Source organism: Arachis duranensis, chromosome 9 (assembly GCF_000817695.3).
Source record: "Arachis duranensis cultivar V14167 chromosome 9, aradu.V14167.gnm2.J7QH, whole genome shotgun sequence".
NCBI classification, from domain to species: Eukaryota; Viridiplantae; Streptophyta; class Magnoliopsida; order Fabales; family Fabaceae; genus Arachis; species Arachis duranensis.
The window spans coordinates 72,423,294-72,432,754 of NC_029780.3; the positions used below are offsets into that span (position 1 = coordinate 72,423,294).

At 40.4% G+C, this 9,461-nt stretch overlaps 1 non-coding gene across 1 annotated transcript; it reads right to left on the minus strand.

Moving 5' to 3' along the window:
* Positions 1-5,763: 5,763 nt before the first annotated feature.
* On the minus strand, positions 5,764-5,871 carry LOC127742268 (small nucleolar RNA R71). Its single transcript, XR_008003456.1, has one exon. It is a non-coding gene; the product is annotated as a small nucleolar RNA R71 (small nucleolar RNA).
* Between the last annotated feature and the right edge of the window lie 3,590 nt (positions 5,872-9,461).

The window sequence follows — 9,461 nt, forward strand, 5'->3', positions numbered from 1 at the left end:
ATAAAGTGAGATTTCTCCCAGTTTAAAACCAGGTTAGTCTCTTGGCACCTCTTTAGAACAAGTGCTAGATGGTCAAGACAGGAGCTGAATGAGTCTCCAAATACTGAAAAGTCATCCATGAAGACTTCCAGAAATTTTTCCACCATATCATAGAAAATAGAGAGCATGCACCTTTGAAAGGTTGCAAGTGCATTGCACAGACCAAATGGCATCCTTCTGTATGCAAATACTCCAGATGGACATGTGAATCATGTTTTCTCTTGATCTTGGGGATCTACTACAATTTGATTATAACCTGAATATCCATCCAGAAAGCAGTAGTAATCATGACCTGCTAGCCTTTCTAGCATCTGGTCTATGAATGGTAAAGGAAAATGATCCTTTCTGGTAGCTGTATTGAGCCTTCTGTAATCAATACACATACGCCACCCTGTAACTGTTCTTGTAGGAACCAGTTCATTTTTTTCATTATGAACCACTGTCATGCTACCCTTCTTAGGGATGACTTGGACAGGGCTTACCCAGGGGCTATCAGAAATAGGATAAATAATCCCAGCCTCTAGTAATTTGGTGACCTCTTTCTGCACCACCTCCTTCATGGCTGGATTCAGCCGCCTCTGTAGTTGAACCACTGGCTTAGCGTCATCCTCCAATGGGATCTTGTGCATACATCTGGCTGGGCTAATGCCTTTAAGATCACTGATGGACCACCCAAGAGTTGTCTTGTGTGTCCTCAGCACTTGAATTAGTGCTTCCTCTTCCTGTGGCTCTAAGGTAAAGCTTATAATTACAGGAAAAGTGTCATCTTCTCCCAGAAATGCATATTTCAGGGATGGTGGTAATGGTTTGAGCTCGGGTTTAGGAGGTTTCTCTTCTTCCTGAGGGATTTTCAGAGGTTCTATTATTCTCTCTGGTTCCTCCAGATCAGACTAAACATCTTTAAAGATATCCTCTAGCTTTGATTCGAGACTCTCAGTCATATTGACCTCTTCCACTAGAGAGTCAATAATATCAATGCTCATGCAGTCGTTTGGGGTGTCTGGATGCTGCATAGCTTTGACAACATTCAACTTAAACTCGTCCTCATTGACTCTTAGGGTTAATTCCCCTTTTTAGACGTTAATGAGGGTTCGTCCAGTTGATAGGAAAGGCCTTCCTAGAATGAGAGTTGCACTCTTGTGCTCCTCCATTTCCAGCACCACAAAGTCAGTGGGAAAGGCAAATGGCCCAACCTTGACAATCATGTCTTCAATCACGCCTGATGGGTATTTAATGGAGCCATCAGCAAGTTGGAGACATATCCGGGTTGGTTTGACTTCTTCAGTTAAACCAAGCTTTCTGATAGTGGATGCAGGTATTAGGTTGATACTTGCTCCAAGATCACATAAAGCTTTCTTGGTACAAGTACCCTCTAATGTGCATGGTATCATGAAGCTTCCGGGATCTTTAAGCTTTTCTGGTAAGCTTTTTATAATGACTGCACTGCATTCTTCAGTGAGGTAAACTTTTTCAGTTTCTCTCTAATTCTTCTTATGACTTAAGATCTCTTTCATGAACTTAGCATAAGAGGGTATTTGCTCAAGTGCCTCTGCAAACGGAATCTTTATTTCAAGAGTCCTGAGATAGTCTACAAAGCGGGAAAATTGCTTATCCTGTTCTGCTTGGCGGAGTTTCTGAGGATAAGGCATTTTGGCTTTGTATTCCTCAACCTTAGTTGCTGCAGGTTTATTTCCTATAGATGTGGTTGGAGAAGCCTTTTTAGAGGGGTTGCTATCAGCACTTGTATGTGTCTGATCCCTCACTGGCGTTTGAATGCCAAGGTTGGAAGCTGGATTGGCGTTGGACGCCAACTCCTTACCTGTTTCTGGCATTTGAATGCCAGAACTAAGCTTCCCTTGGGTGTTTAACGCCAACTCCTTGCCTGTTTGTAGCATTTGAATGCCAGAACTGAGCATGGGTTGGGCGTTTAACACTATCTCTCCACCCTTTTTCTGGCATTTGAGCGCCAAAATTATTCCTCTCTGGGCTCTTACTGTCCTCAGAGGGATTTTGGGTAGCAGTTTGCTCATTCCTTGGCTTCTTGTTGCCTTAAAGTGAGGTATTTAATATTTTCCCACTTCTTAATTAAACTGCTTGGCACTCTTCTGTTATTTGTTTTGATAACTGCTGTTCTGTTTGCTTCAACTGTACTTCCATATTCATATTAGCCATTCTTGTGTCTTGTAGTATTTCCTTGAATTCGGCTAGGTGTTTTGTTAGAAAATCTAATTGCTGATTGAATTCAGTAACTTGTTTTGCAGGACTGAGTTCAGCAGTTACTGTTTTAGCCTCTTCTTTCATGGAATGGTCACTACTTAGGTACAGATGCTGATTTCTAGCAACTGTATCAATGAGCTCTTGAACGTCTTCAATTGTCTTTCTCATGTGTATAGATCCACCAGCTGAGTGGTCCAAATATATCTGAGCTTTTTCTATAAGCCCATAATAGAAGATGTCTAACTGCACCCACTCTGAAAATATTTCAGAGGGGCATTTTCTTAGCATCTCTCTGTATCTCTCCCAAGCATCATAAAGAGATCCATTATCTCCTTGTCTTATGCTAGCCTTAGGTTGGTTATTTAACCACCTCTTAGCTTGGTCTTTTACAGTAAATGGAAATAGTAACAATCTGTAGACATCTGATGCCAGGGCATCTAGGCCAGTTTCACTGACCTTTTCTTTACTGTTTTAGGGTAGTTTCACGTATTTTCCTAGTAAACAAGGCATGTTTTGGGTGAAAATACACTTACACCTTCATTCAAGCAACTATTGTGAATTTTGCATGATTTCATGAGATTTTTTGCGAGAATTACATGATATTTTAATGATGCATGATCTCATGGTTTTGGCTAGAGCTTTGATGCTTTAATTGCTTGATTTCAGGACAAATGAAGCTTGGAAGAATCACGTTAGCATCCACATTAACATAGTTAACGTCACTACTAACGTGGGATGGCAATTGGCTTGCAACGTTAATGAGAAAAGTGATCACCAATAACGCCTGCGAAGCCACTTCATAGCCTACGTTAAGAGCCACGTTAACTAAGTTAACGTGGTACTTAACGTAGAAGGAAAGGAGAACTCCACATTAATGAGAAACGTGAACTCCAATAACGTTGAGAAACTAGGCAATGCCCCACGTTAAGAGTCACGTTAACTAAGTTAACGTGAACTCTAACGTGGACAAGGATCAACACTGCCAACGTTAGTGACACTCACTTTTGTCACTAACGTTGGATCATTTTCATTGTCTACGTTAACTCTCACGTTAATATTGTTAACATGAAAGTTAACGTGGAGTGGGGTTCAAAGAACCAACGTTAGTAACACTCACTTTTGTCACTAACGTTGGAAGATGGCTTCATTACTACGTTAAAAGCCACGTTAACTTAGTTAACGTGGGTTCTAACGTAGGGGATTAAGGCAATTAGAGCGTTAGTGACAAAGGTGAGTGTTACTAACGCTCTCGAAGGTGATAGGTGCCCACGTTAAGAGCTACGTTAGCTAAGCTAACGTAAGACCTAACGTAGGAGGAAAAAGGCAAGCAACATTAATGGAAAAAGTGATTCCCATTAACGTTTGCGAAAAGGGGCACAAGCCAACGTTAATGGGAAAAGTGAGTCCCATTAACGTTGGCCAAGAATTGAGAAGGAACGTTAGAAGTCACGTTAAGACTTCTAACGTTGAGAATAACGTGGGCATATAAAGGTGGAACGTTAGTGAAAAAGGTAAATGCCACTAATGTTCTCGCACCCAGAAATGTATTCCACGATTAATCTCACTAAATGCCCAAGCCTAATTCATATTTCTATGCAAGCTAGGCCCACTAAAGATGAGGATTGCTTCAACTCAAGGTCCAAAGTCCACATCCAAGACTTGAAGAACTCACTAGAAGATCATGAAGAGTAGTATATATAGGAGTAGTTTTGAACTAGAAATGGACTTTTGGCACCTTGGAGAACTACTCTCTGCATATTTACTTTTCTGTACTTCTAGCATGGATTATTCTTTTCTGCCATTTTTTTTATTCCTAGAGCTATAAACAACTAAAACCCTTTCATTGGGTTAGGGAGCTCTGCTGTAATTTGATGGATCAATATTAGTTTTCATTCTTCTTCTACTTCTATCTTTTCTCTTGATTTTACTAGAAAGCTTTCAATCTTAATTCAATTGGTTAGTTATCTTGGAAAAAAAACTCTCCATAATTGGATCTCTTCAGAACCTTGGAAGAGGAATGAAGAGATCATGCTAGAATTGCTTTCTTATGCTGGACCAATTTGGGTTGGGATGGATATGTGACTATAATCCCCTCAATACTTGAATTGGGAAATGTATGTGGTATAATCAGTGACCATACTTCATCTCTTCTCATGAGAAATTAACCAAGGAATTGGCTGTTGATCAAGATTTGAGAGATTGAATTACCAAGGAATTGGGATTCAATCACTTAAGATTGCCAAGGAGATCAATGAATGCATTGAGGAAGAGATGAGAATGAACTTGATTCAGAGAATTGCAACATCTCCTAAACCCAATGATTCCCCTATTTCTGATCTTACTCATTCTCTTTAATTTCTGCCATTTACTTTTATGAGCATTACCCAATTCCCCATTTAAGATTCTGCACTTTAATTTCTGCTATTTACTTTCTTGTCATTTAAATTTCTGTATCTCAATCTAAATTCTGTTTAGCTCAACTAGCATATTCTTCTAACTAAGGTTGCTTGACCAATCAATCCTTGTGGGATTCGACCTCACTCTATAGTGAGTTTTACTTGACGATAATTTGGTATACTTGGCGAAGGAAAATTTGTTGAGAGACAAGTTTCCATGCATCAAGTTTATGGCGCCGTTGCTGGGGATTAATTTTGAATCAACAATGATTAAGCTAGAAGATCACTAGATTGAGCATTTTTTTCGTTATTCTTTTCTATATTCAGTAATTTACCTTAGTTTGTTTTTAATTTCTTCCTCATCCCCTATTCCCTCTCTAATTTCTGTTCTCCTTTCTTAGTTTACCACAATTCAGCTCACTAACCCACTAACCGTTTGATAAATTGCATCACTCACACTAACAATCATTCTAACAAAAAAATTGTCTTCATTATATCTCTTGTTGTGCATTCTGTTTGTTGTATGACAGGGAGAAGAGAAGGAATCTCAACATCCTTTGATTCAAAGCCTGAGAGAACACTTTGGAGACGAAAAAGGGAAGCAAAAGGAAAAAGGATTGTTGGTGCTGAGGAAGAGGAAGAGTATTTTGAACCCAACATGGAAGAGAATTTGGAGAACAATCATGAAGAAGAAGCTCATAATCATGCCAGAGAAGGCCATGCAAACCGGGTTGGGCATGAAAGGAGGGTCTTAGGATCCTATATCAATCCTAATCCAGGAAACTGTGGAAGCAGCATTCAGAAACCCACCATTCATGCCAACAATTTCGAGCTAAAACCTCAGCTCATCACTTTGGTGTAAAATAATTGCTCATTTGGAGGAGGTGCTCAAGAAGACCCTAACCAACACTTGACCACCTTCTTGAGGATCTGTGACACAGTGAAGACAAATGGAGTCCACCCAGATGTCTATAGGTTGCTCTTGTTCCCCTTTTCACTCAGGGACAAGGCAACATAGTGGCTTAAATCCTTCCCAAAAGAAAGCCTGACAGATTGGGAGGAAGTAGTGAACAAGTTTTTAGCAAGATTTTACCCTCCTCAAAAGATTAATAGGCTAAGAACTGAGGTGCAAACTTTCAGGCAACAAGATGGTGAGACACTTTATGAAGCATGGGAGAGATTCAAAGACTTGACAAGGAGATGCCCATCAGAGATGTTTAATGAGTGGGTTCAACTACACATCTTCTATGAAGGTCTTTCCTATGAGTCAAAGAAGGCTGTAGATCATTCATCAGGAGGTTCTTTAAACAAGAAGAAAACTGTTGAAGAAGCCATAGATGTCATTGAAACAGTTTCTGAGAATGACTACTTCTATGCCTCTGAAAGAAGTAACACTAGAGGAGTAATAGAGCTAAACCACATGGATGCACTGTTAGCCCAAAACAAGATGATCACCAAGCAGCTAGTAGATCTTACCAAGAAGGTGGAAGAGAACCAAGTTGCAGCAGCCATCACCTCATCACCAACTCATGAAGGAGTAAACATAGGAGAAGAAGGCGACTGGGAGCAAGCCAACTATGTGGGAAACTCACCTAGACAAGTCCATGATCCATACTCTAAAACATACAACTCTGGATGGAGAAATCACCCCAACTTTGGATGGGGAAACCAACAAGACCAAGGACAAGATTCGAGACGTTCCAACTTCAACTCCAACAACAATGCCACTCATCAAAACACCTCACAGAGATATTACTAACATCCATCTAGCCAACCTTCTCAACCACCTAATCTCAACCCACCATCATCCACAGATGATAGGCTTTCAAAGATTGAGGCTCTACTTGAAAACATGTGCAGAGAAGTCCAAGATAACAAGGTGTTTAAGGAAGAAGTGCCAGCCAACATCAAGAATCAAGGAGAAAACATCAAGAGATTGGAGTGCCATGTAGGCTATCTATCTCAACAAATTCCTAAACCCACTGATGGATTCCCCAATGATACAGAGAAGAATCCAAGAGGAGAACCAAAGAAAGTGAGATGGGAAGAATGCAAAATGATAACCACAAGTGATGAGGGAAGTATGCATGGAGTAGAACACCTCCAAAATCACCAACAAGAAAGTCAAGAGGAAGGAAGCTGTGCAACTCCACTCACATACAAGGAAGAGCCAAAGAAAAAGGAGGCATTGAACCCATATGCACCTTTCCCCAACAGGCTTAAAGGTGGTGTAGCAGGGAGAATGTACTCAAGGTTTCTTGATATGTTTGCATCTTTAGATGTAAATATACCTTTCATTAAAGCCCTCCAATATATGCCTTTCTACATCAAGTATATAAAGGAGCTACTAGCCAGAAAAAGTCCATTGAAGGGTGGACAAACAATCAAGATGAATAGAAATTGTAGTGCTCTCATTCAACCAGGACCACCCACAAAGAAGGAGGATCCAGGAAGCTTCCACATTCCTTGTGCCATAGGAGAAACAATGATTGACAAAGGACTTTGTGACTTGGGAGCAAGCATCAACTTAATGCCTCTCTCTCTCATGAAAAAGCTCCAAATCAATGAATTAACTCCTACTGATGTGATTATCAGATTGGCGGACAAAACCCAAAAATAAGCAGTAGGAATAGTTGAAAATGTGCTGGTAAAGGTTGGGAGCTACTATCTTCCCATAGATTTTGTTGTTTTGGAAATGGATGAGAATCCTATCTACCCCATCATTCTGGGAAGACCCTTTCTAGCCACAGCTAGGACACTCATAGATGTAGAACGAGGAGAATTAGTGTTGAGAATACATGATGAGCAGCTCGCCTTCAATGTTTACAACCTCTCACAATGAGCAGATCACAAAGACAATAAGATGATAGAAGAGCCAAACAATGAAGCACAAACAACACAATTGGAAGCCCCATGGGTTGAGAAGCCACATAGTTAGGAAGAACCATGTTCAAGGGTGATCCAAGAGGAACCAAACCCACCAGAGTCATGCAAGATCAATAACAAGATTCCCCTGGAGAAAGAATCCATAGAAAACAAGAAAACATCAATGGAAAAACATCAATAGAAACAAGGAAAAGAGTTCCAAGGAGATGGAGAAGCAGAAAGATACCTACAGAAGATCTCCCCTTAGGAGATGAACTTCTAACCGAGTTCACTGGAGGCAAACACACTGCAAGAGGGGAGGACTTCAAGTACCATCAACCTCCTTGACAAGAATCAAACGTCAAGCTAGTGACGATAAAGAAGCGCTTCATGGGAGACAACCCATGTTCTATAACCCTTTCTTTTTAAATTTCAAATAATAGTAGTAATAAGATAATTTCCATGAAGTTTCAATCCAACTTTGACAATTAATATAAAGTCCTTTGGTGCACGAAATTGCAATCACACTTTTGCAATTCCGCACAACTAACCAGCAAGTGCACTGGGTCGTCCAAGTAATACCTTACGTGAGTAAGGGTCGATCCCACGGAGATTGTCGGCTTGAAGCAAGCTATGGTTATCTTGTAACTCTTAGTCAGGATATCAATAATTATCAGGGTTGATTGTAAAAAGTAAAAGAACATGAAACAAATACTTGTTTTGCAGTAATGGAGAACAGGTTGAGGTTTTGGAGATGCTCTATCTTCTGAATCTCTGCTTTCCTACTGTCTTCTTCTTCAAGCACGCAAGGCTCCTTCCATGGCAAGCTGTATGTAGGGTTTCGCCATTGTCAATGGCTACCTCCCATCCTGTTAGTGAAAATGTTCAACACGCTCTGTCACAGCACGGTTAATCATCTGTTGGTTCTCAATCAGGTTGGAATAGAATCCAGTGATTCTTTTGCGTTTGTCACTAACGCCCAGCCTTTAGGAGTTTGAAGCTCGTCACAGTCATTCAATCCTTGAATCCTACTCAGAATACCACAGACAAGGTTTAGACCTTCCGGATTCTCTTGAATGCCACCATCAATTCTAGCTTATACCACGAAGATTCTAATTAAGGAATCCAAGAGATATCTACTCAATCTATGGTAGAACGGAGGTGGTTGTCAGGCACACGTTCATAGTTGAGAATGATGATGAGTGTCACGGATCATCACATTCATCAGGTTTAAGAACAAGTGATATCTTAGAATGGAAGCAAGCATGATTGAATGAAAAACAATTGTAATTGCATTAATCCATCAAGACACAGCAGAGCTCCTCACCCCCAACCATGGGGTTTAGAGACTCATGCTGTAGAAGATAAATAAAGATAGCTACCAAGATGATCTAGAGATCTAAAGTGATCAAAAGATTCAAGTGATCAAAAAAGACGAAAATACAATAGTAAAAGGTCCTACTTATAGAGAACTAGTAGCCTAGGATTTACAGAGATGAGTAAGTGACATAAAAATCCACTTCTGGGCCCACTTGGTGTGTGCTTGGGCTGAGCATTGAAGCTTTTATGTGTAGAGACTTTTTCTGGAGTTAAATGCCAGCTTTTATGCCAGTTTGGGCGTTAAACGCCGGGAATTCTAATGCTGATTTGCAATGCCGATTTGGGCCATCAAATCTCGGGCAAAGTATGGACTATTATACATTGCTGGAAAGCCCAGGATGTCTACTTTATAAGGCCGTTGAGAGCGCGCCAATTGGGCTTCTGTAACTCCAGAAAATCCACTTCGAGTGCAGGGAGGTCAGAATCCAATAGCATCTGCAGTCCTTTTCAGCCTCTGAATCAGATTTTTGCTCAGGACCCTCAATTTTAGCCAGAAAATACCTGAAATCACAGAAAAACACACAAACTCATAGTAAAGTCCAGAAAAGTGAATTTTGACTAAAA